The following is a 22,620-nucleotide window of genomic DNA, read 5'->3' as shown; positions in this document are numbered from 1 at the left end:
GAGGAGACTTGATCATGTTTCCAAGATAAACTACATGTAGATAAGCGGTCTGCAAAAACATAGACTATACCAAAACCATATTTAATGTAAGGTAAACTTACTTTAGTAAGTGATTTAAAAGATATCCTTTAGAACATTTCAAGGCCCAGTATCTTGAAGACCTATGTCCAGTGCACGAACACATGCACACTTGCTTTGGATAAGAGATTTCTTTCCAGAGCACAGAAAATTTAACTATTAGGACTCTCCATCAGTTCTTGTAGTGAGGCAGGGCAGAAGCTTAGAGTATTTAGTACTAGTCTTTTAAAACCAAATCAAAAGCCAAAGTTATAACTAAACAGTGAAATTAAAGAATGTTTTAGTTAGAATATTATTTTATTTTAAGGGACTGATGGATACAAATACTTAGTCTCCAAAAGTCTTTAATGTGTGTGAATCGCCTGGGGGTCCTGTTTAAATGCAGATTCTGGTTCAGGAAGTCTGAGATGAGACCCAAGATTTCTAACAGGCTCTCAAGCGATGGTGATGCCCCTGATCATTGGTCCACACCTTTAGTGGAAAGGGACTGATTTACCTGCCATCTCCCTATAGGTGTTTTCTGTGAAGGTCAACCCAGAGTTTCATATCTATGACTACCCCAGTCAGAATCTTTCTGGCCTCTGAAGTCCTAGTACTCTTATATTTCTATATATATATATAATCCACAAGACACTTAGATACTGCTGTGTACTGTTATGTCCCATATGTGTATGTCTTATATACCCCATCAGATTCTAAGCCCTTCTATGTTTGCTCAGCCCTGAGTGGGCTACACAGATGCTGAATGAAGAACTATTGATTGATTGACAAACTGAAGATTATTTCCTACTTACTCAGAATGCTACAACCTAGTTCATCAATGAGCTCAAGACTTAAGTGTCTGGTCTAAGAGCCATTAGGTCTACCCTGCCTCTCATTTTCCCTCCCCTGTATGTTGACTTTTTAGAAAGCTATGACTGTGTGGAGAGTTTCTTATTGGATATGTGATCGTGTGGGGAATGTTATGTAAAGTATATGATTGTTTAACCACTCAGCTGTACACCTGAAACCTATACAAAATAAAGTTGAAAGGGAAAATAACTGTCAGCTGCGAAGGAGGGTGAAGAGGGACCTGTTACAGCAAAAAGCATGTGATTGGTTGCATTAGACCACTCAAGTGGAAGCACTGGGGTGTACTGGAAAGAACACAGGCTCGGAGGCCAACAGACCCAGGTTCAGAGCTTTATACATGAGCTGTAAGTTGTGTATTCTTTAGAAAAGTTACTTAAAATTACTAGGAATTTATTTCCTCTGCAAAATGGGATACTTGCTCCTGTAGTTGTTGTAAGAACTGTAGAAAATTCTACCAAGATGTTCAATAAGAGATAGATGTTATAATATCAGCAGAATCACTTCATGTTGGAAATAAGAGTCCATTTGAGAAGCTAGCTGGGGAGTTTACATACAGGGTATAAGCACCACCTAGTGGTTTGCCACTGCCTGAGTTTCTTTACAGAATTTTTTCTTCCCCTAGTGCAGTGGTCCCCAACCTTTTTTGGGCAAGGACCAGTTTAATGTCAGAAAATATTTTCACGGACCGGCCTTTAGGGTGGGACGGATAAATGTATCACGTGACCGAGACAAGCGTCAAGAGTGAGTCTTAGACGGATGTAACAGAGGGAATCTGGTCATTTAAAAAAAATAAAATATCGTTCAGACTTAAATATAAATAAAACAGAAATAATGTAAGTTATTTATTCTTTCTCTGTGGACCGGTACCAAATGGCCCACGGACTGGTACTGGTCCGTGGCCCGGGGGTTGGGGACCACTGTCCTAGTACACACCTCTGATGGCCATTTGATTGATTTATTGATTTGACTCAACAAGTATTTACTGCGTGCCTGGCACTGATTTGGCTGCGGAAGCTGCAACAGTGAACAAGATAGACGTGGTCCTGCCTTTAGGGAGTCTACGGGCAGGCAGGAGAGGCAGACATTAAATAATTTCCTAAGTAAACTTAGAATTCAAACTCTGAAAAGCAATATGAAGGAGTACAGGATCCTGGGAGTGAGTAAAAAGACTTCCCTGGGGAAGTGACATCAAAGGTAAGAAGAGAACATCAGGCATGCACCAGCCACCCAGCCGCATCTTCTGGAAACTTCAAGTCCCGTTTAGGATCAGGATCCTGCCAGTCCATCGAGCACTTCAACCTTAAACTGTGGCCTCTGTCGTCAGGCATTTAGTATCTCTCACATTCCCCTCTACAAAAGTCCCCATGCATATACAGTGTGTCCGTAAAGTCATGGTGCACTTTTGATCGGTCACAGGAAAGCAACAAAAGACGATAGAAATGTGAAATCTGCACCAAATAAAAGGAAAACTCTCCCAGTTTCATACCTATTCAGTGCAGTTCGATATGGGCTCACACACAGATTTTTTAGGGCTTCTTAGGTAGCTATCCCGTATAGCCTCTACAGACTCGTCACTGACTGATGGCCTACCAGAACGGGGTTTCTCCACCAAACTGCCTGTTTCCTTCAACTGCTTATCCCACCGAGTAATGTTATTCCTATGTGGTGGCGCTTCGGTATAAACGCGCCGATATTCACGTTGCACTTTGGTCACGGATTCGAACTTAGTGAGCCACAGAACACACTGAACTTTCCTCTGTACCGTCCACATCTCGACTGGCATGGCCGTGGGCTGCTCCACTGTATACACGGTGTTATGTCATCATCTGCACATGCGCACATGCTGCCACATCATCCTACAGAAACTGGGAAGGGTTTTCCTTTTATTTGGTGCAGATTTCACATTTCTATCATCTTTTGTTGCTTTCCTGTGACCGATCAAAAGTGCACCATGACTTTACGGACACACTGTATTATCACTGATCTCAGATAATCCTTTTACAGATGATATTCAGAGAAGTTACATAACTTACACAAAATGACAGAGACAAGATTCATGCCCAGGTCTTTCCGTCTTCAAAGTCTATGCTCTTGCTTCAACCCATGCTGTCTCCCCCAGTGCCAAGCCCAGATCTCTTTATTCTGACGCTTGCATTTGGCTGAAAAGAAACCATTAGAAGTGTTTGAGAAGATTGAAAGTGCGGAAGGAAAATAATAGCTTCGTGGGTCATCTGTGAAGGGCGGAGAGGAAACTGCTGACTTTGCTGGTTATGCTCCATCAGCATGTGTTAGAAAAATAAACCCGAGAGAGCTCCTCCATCAGGACAGAAAGTCTCCCTAATAATAATGTTCATATGCTCTTATGATTTAAAATGTGATTGCAGCTGTTGCTAAATTAAAGTGATCTGAGGACTAATTTGGAGAAAAGAAGTTATTCTATGAAGATACACAGGAAGATGCAAGGGTTACCAAGCACCAAGACTAAAACCTCCTTGGTCAGAAAATGGCTGCAGGCCTGTGCAGTGGGTAGGGTGACCAACGGTCCTGGTTTGCACAGGACTGAGAGATTTCCCATAACTCAGGACTTTTGGCTTTAAAACTGGGACTTTCCTGGGCAAACCATGATGGTTAGATACCCTAGAAATGGGTCAGAGTACAGGGGTCTCAAACTCAACTCAGCATGTGGGCCGCAGAGCAAGATCACAGCTGTTCGGCGGGCCGCACTAGGTCTACAAAAGGCAACTGTTATGCAACACTTTTCTCACTGCAGTTGAAAACAAAAAAAAATCAGTACAACAAGCACAATCGTACATGCAGTTTACTCAGTGTCACAAAACGACCAGAAACTGTAGTTCGCATCACAACTGCTGTTAACTAAGCTAATATCTAGCTAGGATGCTAGAGAAATGAAAAATACAAGTAGGCCCCTAGGCTTACTTAATTTTATCCAAAATATTTTGAACTTCATGGATTAGTCTGCGGGCCGCACAAAATTGTTCGGCGGGCTGCATGCGGCCCGCGGGCCGCAAGTTTGAGACCCCTGGGGTAGGAGGTCTGATACACCCATGGAAGTTAAGCTGTGGCAGTTTTTGAAACCTGGGTTCCGGTGGCAGGCTTGGTCATAGACCAAGCAGAAAAGGTGGGACAAGGTAAGGTACCTTTCTGGAGAGTCCCTGGATTACTGTCCCAGAGCCCCTGCTATCGGACCTGAGGGCAGAACTGGCTCCAGGACCTAAGGGCAGGCCTGAGGGAGGTCTTGGGTAGAGGACATATAGGACAGCAGAGTCAGGCTGGTCTGCCCCTTAGTTTCCTCATCTGTAAAATGTAATAACAGCATCTACCTCCTAAGACTGAGGGTGAACTATATGAGTTAATATGTGAAAAGTGCTCAGCACAGTGACTTGCCCCAAAGAATACATAAAGTGTCACCACATAATTCTCAGGATGAGAAACTTTTGTGTCGCCCTGGATAAATCACCTTCTATAGCTGTTTCCTCATCATTTTAAAGTGGAAATCAAAAGCTCTGCCAAAGCTTTCAGAAGAAACAGAACAGGGCTCAAGCAACAGGAAGTGAAAAGCGGTTAGGAATGGATGCTCTGGAATCCAACCACTTGGGTAACATCCAGCTCTAGCATTTAGATGTTCATTTATTATTTAGCAAACATGCGCAGGCCGGACACTGTTCTGAGAACTTGGCACACATTGGCTCACTCAGTTCTCCTAGCAGTCTTTACCAGGTGGGTATTTTAATTAGTCAGCCACTTACAGATGAGGCACAGAAAGGTTAAAACTTGCTCAGTTCTGCCTGACCTGTGGTGGCGCAGTGGATAAAGCGTCGACCTGGAACGCTGAGGTCGCTGGTTCAAAACCCTGGGCTTGCCGGGTCAAGGTACATATGGGAGTTGATGCTTCCTGCTCCTCCCTCCCCCTTCTCTCTATCTCTCTCACTCTCTCCTCTCTAAAAATTAATAAAGAAAAAAAATTAAAAAAAAAAAAAACTTGCTTAGTTCTCACAAGGAGCCGGAACCTTGGGCAAGTTTGTGGATATCTCTGTTCCCTAGCTCCCATGGAAAAGTGGGGATATAAAGTATTGACATCTACCTCATAGGGTTGTTACATGGATAAGATGAGAGAATCTATACAAAGCCCTTAGCAAAGGGTCTAGAACAGGGGTAGTCAACCTTTTTATACCTACCACCCACTTTTGTATCTCTGTTAGTAGTAAAATTTTCTAACTGCCCACTGGTTCCACGGTAATGGTGATTTATAAAGTAGGGAAGTAACTTTACTTTATAAAATTTATAAAGCAGAGTTACAGCAAGTTAAAGCATATAATAATAATTACTTACCACGTACTTTATGTCGGATTTTCACTAAGTTTGGCAGAATAAATCTTTTTTTTTTTTTTTTTTTTTTTGCTTTTGGCCAAAAGTGCCTATTTTTTCCATGAGTTTTGGTCTCCTGAGATGGGAGGTGGGGGGAGCATTTAGCAGAGCCACTCACTGCTTCTGATGAGGTAAAAGGGGAGGAAGGGCAGGAAGGCGAAGGCCACGGATTTGTTAAAACTTTCACAGTATCAGATATAGCTGAGCGACAGAATAAATCTTTATAAAACAACTTACTATAGTTAAATCTATCTTTTTTTTTTTTTAATTTTTTGCATTTTTGTGAAGCTGGAAACAGGGAGAGACAGTCAGACAGACTCCCGCATGCACCCGACCGGGATCCACCGGCACGCCCACCATGGGGCGACGCTCTGCCCACCAGGGGGCGATGCTCTGCCCATCCTGGGCGTCGCCATGCTGCGACCAGAGCCACTCTAGCGCCTGAGGCAGAGGCCACAGAGCCATCCCCAGCGCCCGGGCTATCCTTGCTCCAATGGAGCCCCGGCTGCAGGAGGGGAAGAGAGAGAGAGAGGAAGGCGCGGCGGAGGGGTGGAGAAGCAAATGGGTGCTTCTCCTGTGTGCCCTGGCCGGGAATCGAACCCGGGTCCCCCGCACGCCAGGCCGACACTCTACCGCTGAGCCAACCGGCCAGGGCCTAAATCTATCTTTTTATTTACACCATGAAAGCTGGAACACCCACTAGTGGGTGGTAGGGACCAGGTTGACTACCACTGGTCTAGAACATAGTAAGTGCTGGATAATTAAACACAACATTCCTTATTTAATTGGAACGACAATACATACATTATTTGCTATAATTATCAAAAATATAACTGGCATGTTGTGACGAGATGGGGGCTGTGGTGATTCGTGCAATCAGGAATTTCAACCTCGAGAACCGGGCGGAACGGGAAATCAGCAAGATGAAGCCCTCTCCCGCGCCCAGGTACCCCTCCACCAAGAGCCTCCTGTGAGAGCAGACGAGAAGCCATCCACATATTAAGGGGGAAATTGATAGAAAAGATGACAAACTGCTGTTGTTACTTAAAGAGGTGTATGTTGATCCAAAGATCCTGTGTCTTCGGTACAGGTGAAAGATGCTGGTATACCTCAAGAGGCAAAGGAGTTCAGATTGCCAAAAGGCCATCACTTTGACCTAAATATTGAGAACATTCCCAAAGGCAAAAGTTCCATTGAAAAGGCATCGACACTTCTCAATAACCATAAACTTTATCCAGATACATAGACTTCTAAGAAAATAGCAGAAGAATACCATCTAGAACAGAAAGATGTAAATGCCCTTCTCAAATATTTGTTACTTTTGAAGTCAAAGTCTTTCCTCCTGAAGACAAGAAAGCAATACAATCAGAATAAAAAAAATTTTTTTTTAATATATATATATAACTGGCAGTTTAAGGAAATGGCCAAATGAGTAAAGTAGTAAAAGTCTGGGATGGGGCAGGGTACATAAAACACCCTGAACTTAGGAACTGGGGGGCAGACCTAAAGATCTCATTTGCATGAGAGACCTTCTAGGCCTTTAGGGAAAAACGGTGAAGAGCACTTTAAGGGTCCATAATTTGTCCTAAAACTCAGGGCTTTACTTTTCTGAACTACAAGAGACAATTAACAAGCCCTCGCCTCCGGGAAGAAGTCCTTAGAAGCCCCAATGGGAAAGTCGAGGCACTGGAGAAGCCCACTCCTGGGCATGGGGCTGCAAGGCTGCGGTGGCCCACAGTGCCGTCTGTTCTTCCTCCGGCTGCAGAAAGCCTGGATGGGGCAGGCTCCAGTGCATGCTCCACATTTCTGCCATGACAGCCCTCTCACTTGCCAACTCAAAACCACTGTTGTCCTGGCATTATCTCTCTGGCTTCATCCATTTGGACTCTCATCTTTGACTCACTTCACTCAGCCTTCTTCCTTCTCCTGCTCTATTTTTGATTGTGCCCTCCACTGCCAGACAAGGCCCACCACTCTATGTGCCCTGGGCGGAGGGACCTTGGGGGCACAGAGGATTGGCCAGCACTGTGTGAGGTGAGGGGAATCTCTCTGGCAAGGGATGTGGCAACGATGCTCACAAATGGCGCTAGACTTCCAGCCAAGTCCAAAGACCTCACCCCAAGCTCTGTTAATCTACATTTTGGAAACCTAGTAAGAGTTGTAATTAGCAGCAGGAAGAGAACAAGAACCCTTCTGCAGGACGAGCTGCAAGAGCAGTAAACACTGAATGAACACTGGCTGTCCAGCCAGGCCACAATCCCTTTCCTCCACCCTCATTTCTGAAAAAGGGGCTGGAGCCATGCTCTTGGGTGCGGGTAATTATTGCAGACTGCACTGCTTTGCCTCCAAATGAGTTTTTCATCTCTCCTGATCCCTTTTGGAAGGATGGCTGGATTGAAAGGTACTTGGTTTTCCTTTCTATTTCTCCTCTGGATGCTGCCCTCCTCAAATTATTGGCATCCAGTATTGGCAAATTCTATCTCTCCCCTTTAAGCAGACGCTATGCACAGCCGTGGCCAGTGCCTCGGGCCCCCTTGTCTGTGAGGAGGATTTGGGTGATGGCTGCAGCCACCTTGCTGCCTGGTCTTTCAGCCCTGGTTTCCGGAGTGTTGGGTTGTGGGTAGGATGCTGCAGAATGCAGCACCACAACGGGGAGACTCCCCTGCAATGGGAAGGTGGAGGTTTCTGTGGGAGGAAACAAGCACCTGGGAAGCCTGGTGGTCAGAGGCCATTGAATTGTTTTCCACACACTGATGTTTTTTTTTCTGGGGAAACTCAGCTAAAGTCATCACGTGTCTCTAGGGTTCTGCTAAGAAAGCTTCCGAAACTGGAACTGGGCTTCAACTGGGCTTGAAGGATGAGTCACACAGAGAGCATTCAGGTCTCCTTTACCGTTCCAAGTGATTCTTCAGTCCAATTTTACATTTTAGCAACACTTTGCCATGAACGTTCTGTTTTGTTCCACAGATCCTGTATGACATAGCACGATAATGAAGTCTTTGTATTTCCTATTGCTGTTAGGAAAAGACCAGATTTTTTTTTTTTATAGAGAAAGACTCAGAGAGAGGGATAGACAGGGACAGACAGACAGGAACGAAGAGAGATGAGAAGCATCAATCCTTAGTTTTTTGTTGCAACACCTTAGTTGTTCGTTGATTGCTTTCTCATATGTGCCTTAACCATGGGCCTTCAGCAGACCGAGCAACCCCTTGCTTGAACCAGCGACCTTGAGTCCAAGCTGGTGAGCTTGCTCAAACCAGATAAGCCTGAGCTCAAGCTGGCGACCTCGGGGTCTTGAGCCTGGGTCCTCCGCATCCCAGTTCGATGCTCTATCCACTGCGCCACCGCCTGGTCAGGCCCAGATTAATATTTTTAAGACACTTTTGTTTTTGCTTTAATGTATGCTGTATGTGACAATACCTATTGCACAAATCAAGTAGTCTGCTTTCCACTGCCCAGTGTCTCTGACAGAGGTGCTGTAAGCAGCAGCATAACACATAACACGGTTTTTAGAACCACTGATTTGGTGGCTGGGTTATGAAGCTGGTAAGCCCCTCTCTGCCCATGCCCCCCGAGACTGACCGCCCTCAGCTGACGGTGCTGCAGAGGTGGAATGTGTCTCTCCTCGGCCTTCCCAGGAGCCCCCGCCTTTCTAACACGCCCATTCCTGCCCTGGGAACTGATATGAAGTCTCTGCTTGCTGTTCTCCTCGGATCCGTGGGCTGTGCAGTCATCACTGGCCTCCTTGCTTAGTCCGACCTCTACGGATGGTGTTCTGAGTACCCACCAGAGAAGGGAGCCTTGTTAGTCATTTCCTGTGGTCACTGTCATCTTCCCTTCCTTCTCTGAGGACTCTCCTCCTTGAGCACATTTCTTTTTTTAACTGTGAAAAGAGTCTCCTCTGACCTTCCATCTGGAGATCTTTCCTCCTCAATAAATCCACACCCACCCGCCTCGTCAGCCCTCGCTCTCAGGGTCCTTCCCACAGTATCTGTCACAGCATCACTGACTTATCTGAGCTGGCCAGGACATTTCCATTTCCATTCATGGATATGACGTGAGCCGGTCAATGAAATTAGGTGTGAACTTAATGCACTTTTGTTTATCGTGAGTTTAAAGGGCGGAGAGGAGAAAACCCCGCTGAGGGAATGGAAAGGAAGCAGTGTTTATGGAGCCCTTGGAGTGCTCGAGAGAGGTGCCTCATGCACACTACCATTTATCCTTCCAGTGTTCTTGGGAACTGTCATTTATCCAGTTTTACAGAGGAAGAAATGCATATTTGCATACAAAGTACCAGGGTTGGTAAACAGAGAAGCCAGTCGCTAATTCACTCTCATTAAGTGTAAAACTTAGTGAACACTTCCTGGATGATTCAACCCTTAAAAAAAAAAAAAAGGTGGGAGACTGCATGAAGTGTGCCATCAATGAGCTGTGTGACATGGGGCAAGTCAATGAAGTTCTCTGGGCAATAGTTTGAACATTCATAAAATCAAGGATCTGCCATCCAAGAGCTTCTGACCTAGTTGTTAATCACCCTTGTTCTCCAAGAAGGACTTCCTCCTGCCCAGCGCAAATCTCTCAAGAACCTGCCTCACACTAACACGAAAGAAATGATCAGTACTTAAGGGGCCTTAGTCAGGAACACATCAGGATAGTCCAGCCTTTTCCAGCCAGGCAGCAGTTATAGAGCCGTGCTCTACCTTTCCCAGATCAGGACCTGTGAGATGGAGAAACATAGGGAGCGCTAAACAGTTTCTGCATCACTCAGATCTCTACGTCCTGCTCCTCCACACCTGCCCCCACAGCTGGAGCCAGTGTGCCTCAACCCTGCCATCCTTCCCTCTGCGGCCCGTGTGCTCTCCCACTGCTGGCTGCCGGCACCACAGGAAGGGCCACTTCCCACCGCGCTTTATCCTGGGCTACCCAGCCAACACAAACAGACCGAACTTGCACGGCCTCCCCTGCACCCTGGGAGAGCACTGCCCATGTGGAGGAAATAAGGAATATTTATAAGAAACAATAAAATCTACATCAGCATGTGCACCTTGAAATTCTAGGAACCAGGAACTGGAAGGCCGTTTTCTGGCCCTCTGTGCAATTTGTACTCAACTAGCCTAGGTAAGGGGGAAGGCTCACACGCATACACATGCACATGCATGTACACACATACACATATATGTATATATATGCATGTATATATACTGACTCTCTCTTTGGGGTTTGCTAAGCCTCTTATATGATGCATCAACAGCCCTAGGAAACTGTACTTATGAACTCTTCGTTCTGCTAGAGCTTGCCAGCATTCCAGAGTCAAGGCAAGACTTTTAAATAGCTGTGGACTAGATTTTGACCTCAGAGCACAAATCAGACAAAGATGCCAGGGAAGCTGAGTTTAAGAGGGAAGCTACCCCTGCCCCCCTAACCCCATGTCCCTCTTTCCTTCCCAGCTCCCCAAACCCACCCCCAACACCCACACCAAAAAAACATTATGTCCCAGAATGAGCAGTGGGTATAAGATTGTGGTTGAAGCTGCGTGTGTGTGTGTGTGTGTGTGTGTGTGTGTGTGTGTGTGTGTGTGTGTGTAGATGTGCCCAGTACTTGATTTGGAGATGACCACCAGAGGCAGTGTTATAATACGTGTGTGTGTGTGTAGATGTGTCCAGTACTTGATTTGGAGATGACCACCGGAGGCAGTGTTATAATATGTGTGTGTGTGTGTGTGTAGATGTGCCCGGTACTTGATTTGGAGATGACCACCAGAGGCAGTGTTATAATACGTGTGTGTGGATGTGTGTGTGTGTGTGTGTGTGTGGATGTGCCTAGTACTTGATTTGGAGATGACCACCAGAGGCAGTGTTATAATACTTTCAGTCAAGTTTTCTTTGGCACCCGCCTGCATCTCACAGCTTATTCTCTTTGTTCCCATCCCAGCTCTCCTCGGGCACCTATCCAAGCTGCTCTGTGCAGTTCAACTAGATTTATAGAACACTCCTCCGCTCAGCACTGCGCTGAGGAATCCAGAGTCAGCTGGTACCTGGTCTGTTGCAAGCTCTGTGACCTTGAGCTTCTCAAGTGACTTTGTTCTTGCTCTATCTTAGAGAATCTGAAATGATGCAAGAAAAATGATGAGGAACTCATGCTCAAACAAAAAGCCCAAGCTTCTTATCAAAAGACTGGCAAATAAACTATATCTATATGTTTTAAGTTACGACACTTCAGGTTGGTGTTTCATTGTCTTATCAGCTCTAACCCATTTTTTCAAGTAACTGATCAACAATAGTTCTAATTACATTAGATGAGACCATCTATGATGATATCTTAATTTTTATATTTATGAACGTCCACAATTGGAACAGGTCTAAGAAAACACTGCTGGAGCCAAAGGGAGGCCAATGTGAAGGGGTGGAGTTTGGGTGGGGCTTGAGCCAGGCTGATTGCCACCAGGAAGGACCAGGCTGGGGAAAAACACAGGGCATGGACTCACGTCTGGCCATAGGGCCAGGGTCTGTGTCAGGACGGAGACAGAGTTGGCTAAAGCACAGGACTTGTGAGAGAGTAAACAATAGGACATGGGTTTGTATAGGTAGAATAGAAAAGAGAAAAAAAATTTTACTATGCACCAGTTAATGCATCACATGATTTCACATACTATTTATAAATTTACTTAATCCAAATATGCCTGGGAGTAGGCGGTGCTGGGATTCCGTGGCCTCTAACTAGGTCCATTAAAGAAGCTAACTTATTTGCTTAATCTCAAACAGCTAGTTAGTGGTAAAAGCTAGATTCTAATCCTCCTTTTCTATCTCCAGATCCCATGATGGCTTTTTTTTTATTTTACCTCTCCTACCTAGTTTCTACCATGTTAACTTTCTAAAAATATTATATGAAATGGACTACATTGCAAATGAATAGGAATAATATATGTGCTTTGTTAAGAATAAAATAAGCACTTGTGAACCCACTGCCCACCTTTGGTAATAGAATATTACCAATATTATTGAAGCCCTCATATGTCCTTCCCATCCCGACCCCAGAGATAACCACAATCTTCAAAGGTGTGCCAATAATCCCTTTGCTTCCTAGAATTTCACCACGTGTATTTTCTGTGTAATTTCTATTTGCCCCTCCAGAATCCATTCTCATCTTTTCCATCCTGCCCTGTTCCCCACCAGGGCTCCCCTGGTCCCTGGCTTCCCAATGGGTTTGGCCCAAGTGAAGCATGGACAGGAGATCTGAGGATGAGGAGAATGAGGTCAGGGTGTGTGTTCCCGTGCCCTCTCCCTGCTGGGTCACCCGCTGTAAATTGGTTGCTATCCTCTGTCAAAGGCAGAGCCCCCTCCATGCAGCTGTTCCCTTTCCGCCATCTCCTTGTTCCTTCAGGCCTGGGGATGGTAAAGCTTCTAGAATGTTTTGTTAGCCATAGGACATTGTACCATTCTTTGCTGGTTCCCAAAAATCTAGTATTTCTCAATCTTTTCATGATCACTTCCTACTAAGTAGCCTTTTCAGATTTTTTCCCCTACTCATCTTCCCCACTATGAGATTTTTTTTTTTTTTTTTTTTTTATTTTTCTGAAGCTGGAAATGGGGAGAGACAGTCAGACAGACTCCCGCATGCGCCCGACCGGGATCCACCCGGCACGCCCACCATGGGGCGACGCTCTGCCCACCAGGGGGCGATGCTCTGCCCATCCTGGGCGTCGCCATGTTGCGACCAGAGCCACTCTAGCGCCTGAGGCAGAGGCCACAAAGCCATCCCCAGCGCCCGGGCCATCTTTGCTCCAATGGAGCCTTGGCTGCGGGAGGGGAAGAGAGAGACAGAGAGGAAAGCGCGGCGGAGGGGTGGAGAAGCAAATGGGTGCTTCTCCTGTGTGCCCTGGCCGGGAATCGAACCCGGGTCCTCCACACGCTAGGCCGACGCTCTACCGCTGAGCCAACCGGCCAGGGCCTATGAGATTTTAATACCACAGAAAGACTGCTGTGCAACTTTGTAATGCTTTTTACATGAAAATAATATTTTTGTCCCCAAGAACCAATTTTCACCCCCTTGGGGGTAACACTGCCCTAAATGAGAATGCATGCCCTAACTAAACTCTAAACTCACATTTTTTTTTTGAGAGAGAGAGAGAAAGAGAAGAAGGGAGAAAGAGAGAGAAGCATCAATTTGTTATTCCACTTATACTATTGATTGCTTCTCATATATGCCTTGACTGGGGTTTGAACCAGCCGCCTCAAGGGTCAAGCAGGCAACTCTGGGATCAAGCTGGCGACCCCAGGATAGAACCGATGATCTTGGTCCTCTGGGCCAATGATCCATCTACTGCACCAATTGGCCAAAACTAAACTCACATTTTTGTAAAGCATGTCTTTAATGTAGTCCTCCAGCCCACTGGGAACTACCAATATTGTGTGGAAAAAACTTGCTCAAGACACAAACTGTTGTCAAAAGAAGAGGAGAGGCAGTCAAGAGAGACTAACCTCCTGAGTCTCCTTCTCCCAGAGCTTTTATTGTTCAGGAGCAGAACAAAGGTAACAGGATTGCAGGGGAGGGAGATCAGGTGAGAAGGGGAAAGAATGACTAATGTACTTCTTGTTGAAATGGAAAAAGGGCTAGTTTTGGTCAGTACATTCTTTTTCTTTTGCTAATTAACAAGCACAAAGGAAGGGGCAATCTATAAACCTCTGTGCTAATTTCCTACGGCCCATTTACATACATTCCCTTGCGTTTCACAAAGGTCACTCACTCACACAGTTTCCTGGTGTTTGCATCCAAGAAACCTATTACCCTGTGTTTGCAGCAGGGGATTATATTCACATCACCATTCACACTCAGGGCTTTTTAACTAAAGTTCCTTAACCCAAGTTATAGAGGGTCCAAGATCAGATAGGTGATTCCCTACACTTTAATAAGCTATCATAACAACTCAGTTTATATGTGCCATATCTTTTCTGCCAGAGCACGGTCTAAAATACATCTGTGACCCTGACAATATATTTTTAGTTTTTCTGGGTTTTGATCTTTACATAAATGAAACAGTATATTTTTCTTTGTCTTGTTTTTCTCAGTATTACTTTGTGAGATTCAACCATCTCAATGTGTGTAGCAGTTGTTCATTTTCACTGCTGTATAGCATTGCAGTGAAGCATTATATCAAATTTTTTAAAGACTTTATTTATTTATTTAGAGAGACAAGAAAGAGAGAGAGAGAAGGGAGAAGGATCAGGAAGCATCAACTCCCATGTGTGCCTTGGCCAGGCAAGCCCAGGGTTTCGAACTGGCAACCTCAGCATTCCAGGTCGATGCTTTAGCCACTGCACCACCACAGGTCAGCCCAGCAAAATTTACACGTTCATTTAGTGTTGATAGATATTAGGGTTGGCTATTCTAAACATGTGGTTTGAAACATTCTTATGCATATCTCCAGGTGTGGGTATGAATATGGATATGGATATAGATAATCTAGGGCAGGGGTCCCCAAACTTTTTACACAGGGGGCCAGTTCACTGTCCCTCAGACCTTTGGAGGGCCACCACATACAATGCTCCTCTCATTGACCACCAATGAAAGAGGTGCCCCTTCCGGAAGTGCGGCGGGGGGCCGGATAAATGGCCGTAGTTTGGGGACGCCTGATCTAGGGTATAGAGTAGCTGGGTTATAGGGCGTGCCTACCTTGCCCCTTACCAGGAAATGCTGAATTATTTTCCTGTACCTGCACCAATTTATACTCACACTGATAAGGTATGAGAGTTCTAGTTCCTCCACATTCTTTCCAACATTTGTTATTGTTAGACTTTAAAATTTTTGCTGACCTGATGAGTATGAAATAAGGAAGGATCTCATTGCCAAGCAAATGAAATGTTGAGCATCTTTTCACTCATTCATTGTCTATTGTGTTTCCTTTCTGTGAATGACTGTTTATGTATTTTGTCTGTTTTTATATTGGGGTGATTTTCTTTACTTTTGATTCTTTGGTGTCCTTCATATATTCTGAATGCTAATCCTTTACCAGTTACATATGTGGCAAATATTTTTCTGAAACTGTATTATTGTCTTTTTGCTCTCTTTAAGGTGAATTCTAATGAATATAAGTTTCAGTTTTAATGTAGAAAAATGTATTGATCATTTCCTTTATGGTGTGTGCCTTTTGTGACTTATATGAGATACTCTTTCCTGTCCTGAGTTGATAAACTTATCTTTTAAAAGATTTTTTAACTGTGCCTTTCACATTTAAATTTTTATTCTATGTATTTTTTGTATATGGTAGGGATCCATTTTTTTTCTCCCATATTAATTGAAACCAATTTTCTAGTACCACTTTTTGAATAGACCCTCATCTTCCTTCTCTACCTTTAGTGCCTTCTCTGTCATATAGTTACGTGTGTGTGGGTCTCTTTTTGGATTCCTTCTCATATTCCATTGGTCTATTAATATAGTCCTGCACCAATAACACAGTTAAAATTTCTATGGCTTATTGATGTCTTGATATCTGGTAAGATGTGGTACTTTTCTTTTTAGAAGTGTCTTGTTTATTCTATGCTCTTGGATCTTTCCTGTAAAAAAATTTTAATGGTTCATTGGGTTTCAAAAAGAACCCCCCCCCCCCAGGCAGTGTCATGGATTAAACAGCAGGGAGGGGAGGGGCACCCACTGCAGAGCCGCGAGGGCTGCTCAGGGCGGAGGAGGTGATGAGAGCTGGTGCCAGTGACCAGAGCATGTCTGAAGTCATCGAGCCGAGGCCTCTGGGAGCCAGAAACAGACCACCTGGTATGCGGAAGCTCAGCCGATGTCAGAAAGTGTCATGAGGCTACCTCTGCTTGTTTTTATCAGCTCAGTGGCCCAGGGGCATTACAAAGATACTAAACCTCTATCATAAGCCTGCTTTGGGGAGGTTTATTTAGGAACTGAAATTATTTATTCAGAAAATGAGAAAAATGAGCAGTGACTTCATTGTTGAGCACTGTTCTAGCCTACGTAGATAAGTGAAAATGGAAAATGAGGCCAGAGTTGGGCATTTGGCGCAAGGGCACCCGCTAGTCTCCCAGCGAGGGAAACCCAGACAAACCCACAGCACTCGCCGGCTTTCTCCCAGAGAGAATGGAGCTGGTTCCAGTCAAATCCATGTCCATTGCTAGTAGTTGTGTCTGTTTATTGGATTTGCTGACACTTATTAAGCATTTACTTCGGAGCTGGCTCTCTGCTAGGCACTTCCCAAGTACTAATTCGTTTAAATTCAGCCCTCCCAAACCAAATCAACTCAGAGAATGTATCCAGCTGATGAGTGATCAGTCAAATGGCGGGAAGCCGAAGAATTCCCCTTATGTACATACAGACCTTGGCAATCACTCCTCCAACTGAGCTTTTGAACATTTTCCTGGTTGATCTTGTTTATCTGCTCAAATGGGAAAACGTACAGCCAGCAGTCAGGTTATGCGGTTTAAGAACAAAAGGAAATGGGACCACAGGGACCACATTTTCTCTGTTGGGGGCAGGCAGAAGGAAGGGATGAGCAGGGAGAGAGGTGGTTTTGAAACAGACTGCCCGGAGGACCCTCCACAAAGGCTGTGTGGACAAAACTTGGCCCCTTGTTCCAGGCCAGGAAGTCCACAGTCTCCAATGCCAACTATTGGCATCAGGGGTTTTCCAACAAGAAGGCAGTGCCTCAAATCCTCTGTGGAGCAAGACAGGCTATAAATAGATCTATAATTTTTTTAACTAGAAGGCAACAGGCTTAGCACAGCTATTCTTCCCTTTTGGTTCTCCTCCCTGCGTCTCTTTGCCTATTATATCCCTGCTACCAGGCAGACCCACCTGCCTCGCAGCCAATCCGCTGCAGGAGCCTCAGGAGAGCGAGGATGGAAACTGGCTTCTATTGCAACTCCAGATTGTGACCTTGCTTGTGGAAAAGAGTAAATCTTCCTATCTTCTCTGGCTAATTGGGCAGGAGGTAGGGGAGACAAGAATTTATTATCCAATTTGCCACCTGCTGACTAGAACACTAATGCATCCATTTTAGAGGCAGGCTCTTGTTTTAGTGACAGGCTGAGGAGAAAAAGGACATAGACTGGATTTCTGGGACATGTAGTGAGGACATGCTGTGGGGCTTTTAACAACAAGGTCAAAAGACTGGTATTTTATAGGTGGCCAAGTTATATGTTGCTTGGTGTGTGTGTGTGTGTGTGTGTGTGTGTGTGAGAGAGAGAGAGAGAGAGAGAGAGAGAGAGATATTTCATCTCTTCTGACAGATCTGAAGGCATTTGAGCATACAAGGACTTAGAAATTATTTAGGCCAGTGCTTCTCAGACTTTGCTGTACATCACAATCACCTGGAGGTTTGCCAGCAGAATGTTCGGTCCCACTCCCAGACTTTCTGATTCAGTAGTTTGGGGATGGGGCCTGAGGATTTAAATTTCTCATAACTTACCAAGTGATGCTGATGCTGCCAGTCTGAGGACCACACTTTGAGAACTACTGATTTAAGTCAACCTCCTGATGTCACAGATGAGGAAACTGAAGGCCAACAGTTAGTGAAAGCACACGTCCAAGGCCCCACAACTAGTTACTGGTTAAAGCCAGACTAGAACAGAGATTCCTGATTCCTAATCTGGTGCTTTTTCTACCATTTCAGGTTGGTGCATGGCCAGAGTGCCAGGGAGGTGCTATCCTAATAATAAACATGTTACCCTTTATGGCTGAAGATTACAATCTACATTGTTTTCTCTTCCTCTGCCTTCCCCAGTCCGACATCACTGACCCTGCTGGTTCAGTACATAAATGGCTCAGCCCAGCCCATTACCCCATCATCCAATGGAATTTAGGAGCAGGTCTTCTTCCCATAGCCAGGTGCCCATTCCCAAATGTCAAATGCCTATTTTATATTTCCTTCATATCCTTGCTGATAAATGAACTAAAAGATCTGGGGCCTCTTCAGTGACCACAGGTCATACATATTGGTCCTGAGATATAGCTCTTTCTACCTGGATGTTCACCAGAGCTTTTGACCTTGCTGTCTGATATTTATCCTGCCTAGCACCTAAGTTTTCTTCTGAAGCTGGAGCTCCACCCTGAATGACCATCTAGTGGAGGGGGGACTGTACTTCTGTTGGTCCCATTCCTGGGCCGGAGAGTTGGCCTAAAATCTGGTGGCTGGATCCTGCAGCCCACGGGCAAACCTCCTATACTTATATCTGCCCACCCTGAGGCTTTCTGAGAACTGACTGCCTCTTGAATTCTTTAAGGCTGCACTCTGGTTGCCAAATTGGAAACCCCAAGCTGGACTGGTAAGAAATCAAAACTAAGATTTTCATGGCCCTGGGATGCTCAACTACCCATCACTGGGCATCCAGAGCCAACCTCTGCATTGGATCAGTTCCCCAGCCCCCATTCACCCTGCTCACATTCCCTCATTTGCAGTGAGATCCAGTACAGAGAGATCCTAAATGGGGCAAACACTTTCAGTTTTTCTCCAGAACGGAAGACCCATCCACATAGTACCTTAAAGGCCCCTTTTCATATGAAGGTGATGCGCCAAAGCATAGTCTGGAATGAGACAAAGAATTGGCTAAATTATCTTGCAAAAAGAATTACTAGGTCCTAGAGGTGAGGGAGCAGATACACAGAGGGTCCTAGAGAACGCTGGAGTAGTATGAATGACAAAACAAAAAGCTGGGACTCAGGAGAAAAGTAGCCAGTAAGAGATTCCCTACGTGGTGTGAACTTCTGCTGTTCATTTTTTATTTAGCTGCTGTGCGACCATCTGACCTCCTCTTTGCTCCAAATCTTGCTACACCTGTACAGCTTCTGTGGCAGTGACATGCAGCATGAGAGAGCAGGACAGTGTACAAAAGAATGGCCTGCTCCCCTCCCTTTTGCTGAGTCCTGTGCAGCTAGCAGCATTCTCTCTCAATTCTAGGCTGTCATCTCCTAGTTCCAGGTGGTCAACACCAGAGGGGTGAGCAGCGACTAAGCGTGGGGGTGGGAGAAGCAGGGAGGAGTGTCTGACCCAGAAACAACTGCCAGGCAGACGACTCAGGCAAGGATCTGAAACATTCTCCGTGTTTGGCAAACACACTGGAGGCCTCAAAGGCAACGCTCAGATGATGGTGCTGGGATTCGACGTCACTATACTCTAAGAGAACTAGCATGATATGAGGCACACTAGATTTTCTTTCATTTGGATCCAATTAACTTGGAATCTGTGTTCCCTCGGTCAGAGGGTTGAGCAAAATTCTCTTTTCCTTGCCTATGAAGAAACAAATCAGAAATAGAGACAAGATGGTAGGGAAAATGTTTAGCCTTTGCAAAGGAATAATTTAGTAATTCTTGCCTTCTAAGTGTTTATTGCCCTACAAAAAAAATAATTTGCAATAAAGGTGTTGACAATAAAGGGGTTTATGGTTTTAGAGGAAAATAGTATTTATAATCCTTGATGCTTTTTTTTTTTTTTTACAAATTAGTTTGAGGTGCATTCCAAACCTCTTCTTAACTACTTTTTCCCTTTTATTTCTCTCAAGCAGAACTTGTTTGGTGAGGAGACGATATGGAGAGCCAGGTTGCCATTTTTATAGAGACTTCCCAAAGCATCCTGGAGTGGGACAGCTTCCTTTCTCCTCTCCAAAGACGTGTCAGTCATCAGGGCTGGTGGCGGGCAGGATATTGCAGTGGGAACAGAAAGAAAGGAGAGGACAAGGTTCTCGTTGAAACCATTCCCTTTCTTTTCTTTGTTCTTTGTCCAAGATCTGCTGGAAAGTCTCTCAGAGCACACCTTGGTCCTTTTCTTGAGAAAGCCAAACTTGGGAGTGACTAGAAGGCCTAATTGTGCCTCTGTGGAATCCAAATTCTGGAAGGAGACAAAGAGGTCTGGAGGCCTCTGACTGGAGAGCCTGATGGATTAAATCGAAGCCTAGAGCAGTCCCAAAAAGCTGTCAGGGTGCCCGGGCAATGTGGAGCCGATCTGGACAATGCATACCAGATGGTTCACCTTCCTTCCTTGGGTTTGGGACCGGTTGGAGCTCCCGGGCGGTCTCCCAAGGTAGACCCCCAGAGAGCTCTGGGCAACCGTCCAGTGGGAGGGACGAGGCTCAGGACGCCTGTGGCAGGCTCGGGATTAGAGGAAGGGCCCCCTCCTTTATGTGAAGCATCTGGATATTATTTTTCAGGCTATTAAAAACACTAACTCTACTCTGGTAAATACAGCCAATTCATTAAAAAAGAAGAAGAAGAAGCGCTCAGGGGCAATTCCAGGCCAAGCAGTTGCCCCAAAACAGATCCAAATAATTTGGGGCTATACTATATGGTGAAGCTCAGAGAAGGGTTCCAACATTCTCTAACAGGCGTCCAAACACCACCCCCGTGCCCACCTCCCAACTCCACCAGCTTACGGGCAATGATGTCACCCACTGACCACAAAGACTATTTTGCTTTTTTGTTTTTGTTTTATTTTAGCTTGTGCAAAATGTACAAGACAGATGTAGAAAATCTTCCACATTCAAGGCTTTCCAACTAGTTTACAGAAAAAAAGCATGAGTTAGAGAGAAGGGTAGGGACCAAGAGAAGGAGGAAACTCGATGGATGAGCCACTTGACAGTTCCCAGTGGATTCCATGGTCTGTGAATTAGCTTTGGGTGTGACTGAATTTTTTACTCTGAAGAAAAGGCTTATTTGCCTGTGGTCCTGCTGCAACCATGTGGTTGGATGGTAATCTGAGGCCAGTCAGCTAACAGGAGCTCCTTCTCTCAGAAGCCTGGGGAGAAGACAGGAGGTGAAGAATCCCTGTGTGTGTCCCAGGCTGGATGCGAGGGAAGCAGTCCCTGCTCTGGGGAAACCCTGGCAAACAAGACAGCAGGTCCCAGTGCTGGGGAGCTTCTGGCTTACTAGAAAAGAATTATCACAGGGCAACATATGCTAAACCATTCCAAAGGAAATGAGTCCGACACTGAGGGGACACACACAGCACAGGAGTGAACAGAACATGGGGGTATCTGGAAGAAGAGCTGCTGAAAGGGAGTATCCTTTTCAATCCAATAGTCAGGCACAAAGGAAGCCCAGGGACAGGTCCTGCCCAAGCATTCCAGTGTCTGTGCCGTTGCTTTTGGAACTGTGCTTTACCCAAACTATTTTGAACACATTTCTAGAAGGTTAAGTATTAGAGAACTAAAATCTGACACATCCAATTAATCCTACAAAGTCACCTTGTTTGAGGCGTGGAAATGTCATATATATGAACTACCTCTCATGGTAAAAATGTGCTTCCTAAAATTTTTAGCATAATCTACACTGGGAGAAGATAACATTCAGTACATAAATCTACTGTAAATATATATCATTATACAAAACGTGTTATGATTGATCAAATACATAAATCTATAGATTGTGAGCTTCTGGGGACACAGCCCTACAGAGCATATCCATATGCTCCTCACTACTCTGTCTTACTACAACCTCAGGAGTCAGACAAGAGGATCCTTAGCCATATTACTCAGAGACCTCATTTGACCCTGGTCCACCTGGCTGTCTCAGCATGCAAATCTATAACCTGAGGCTCAGACCCTCACCTGTCCCGACAGGGCTTTTCTGGGCAGCTGAACAACACCCAGCTGTATTCCAGGATGTTGTTAATTATTGTTGGTGTGGCTCACAGAGCTCTGCTGTGAAATCCCAGTCCTGTTAATAGCTCCGCGCTGGGCTCTGTGCTTGTCTTCTTGGAGTTGAACCTCAGGCCTAACTTTATCTTCTTTTACAAAACAAGAACATTGACAGGCTCTCAAATGCCATAAACAATAATTTTCTGAAACTCATCCATCTTGTGGTAGCTGACACATGTCATGAGGACCCAGCCAGTCCTTCTGGAATAATATTGATGTAAGTGACAGGCACACAAGGAAATGACAAGTATTTTTACCTCCAGATTTAAATAGGGGTGTTTGACATTGCTTCCCAGACCAAGAGACTTACATAGTGGAGAACTGCCCTGGGCTGAATGTTTCTTGCTCACTTGAATTATCAGAGAAACTTTCTCAAGGGTCCACAAGTGTTGCTCTAATTCTTCACAGGAAGCAATGTCAGCTTTCATCATGTCCATACCTGGTAACCAGCAGCACTGCTCTTTGGCATGGTGGTAGTTTCCCATTATGGTTGGACTTCTCTCCCCCTTTTTTTTTTTTTTTGTATTTTTCTGAAGCTGGAAACGGGGAGAAACAGTCAGACAGACTCCTGCATGCGCCCGACCAGGATCCACCCGGCATGCCCTCCAGGGGGCGACGCTCTGCCCACCAGGGGGCGATGCTCTGCCCCTCCGGGGCGTCGCTC

At 45.2% G+C, this 22,620-nt stretch overlaps 1 pseudogene; it reads left to right on the top strand.

The window, feature by feature from the left end:
* The first annotated feature begins 6,167 nt into the window (after positions 1-6,167).
* On the top strand, positions 6,168-6,690 carry LOC136397924 (NADH dehydrogenase [ubiquinone] 1 alpha subcomplex assembly factor 4-like; annotated as a pseudogene).
* The last annotated feature ends 15,930 nt before the right edge of the window (positions 6,691-22,620 follow it).

This window comes from Saccopteryx leptura, chromosome 3 (genome assembly GCF_036850995.1).
Source record: "Saccopteryx leptura isolate mSacLep1 chromosome 3, mSacLep1_pri_phased_curated, whole genome shotgun sequence".
NCBI lineage: Eukaryota > Metazoa > Chordata > Mammalia > Chiroptera > Emballonuridae > Saccopteryx > Saccopteryx leptura.
Note: the sequence above shows the minus strand (reverse complement) of the source record. Positions and strands in the feature narration are given on the sequence as shown.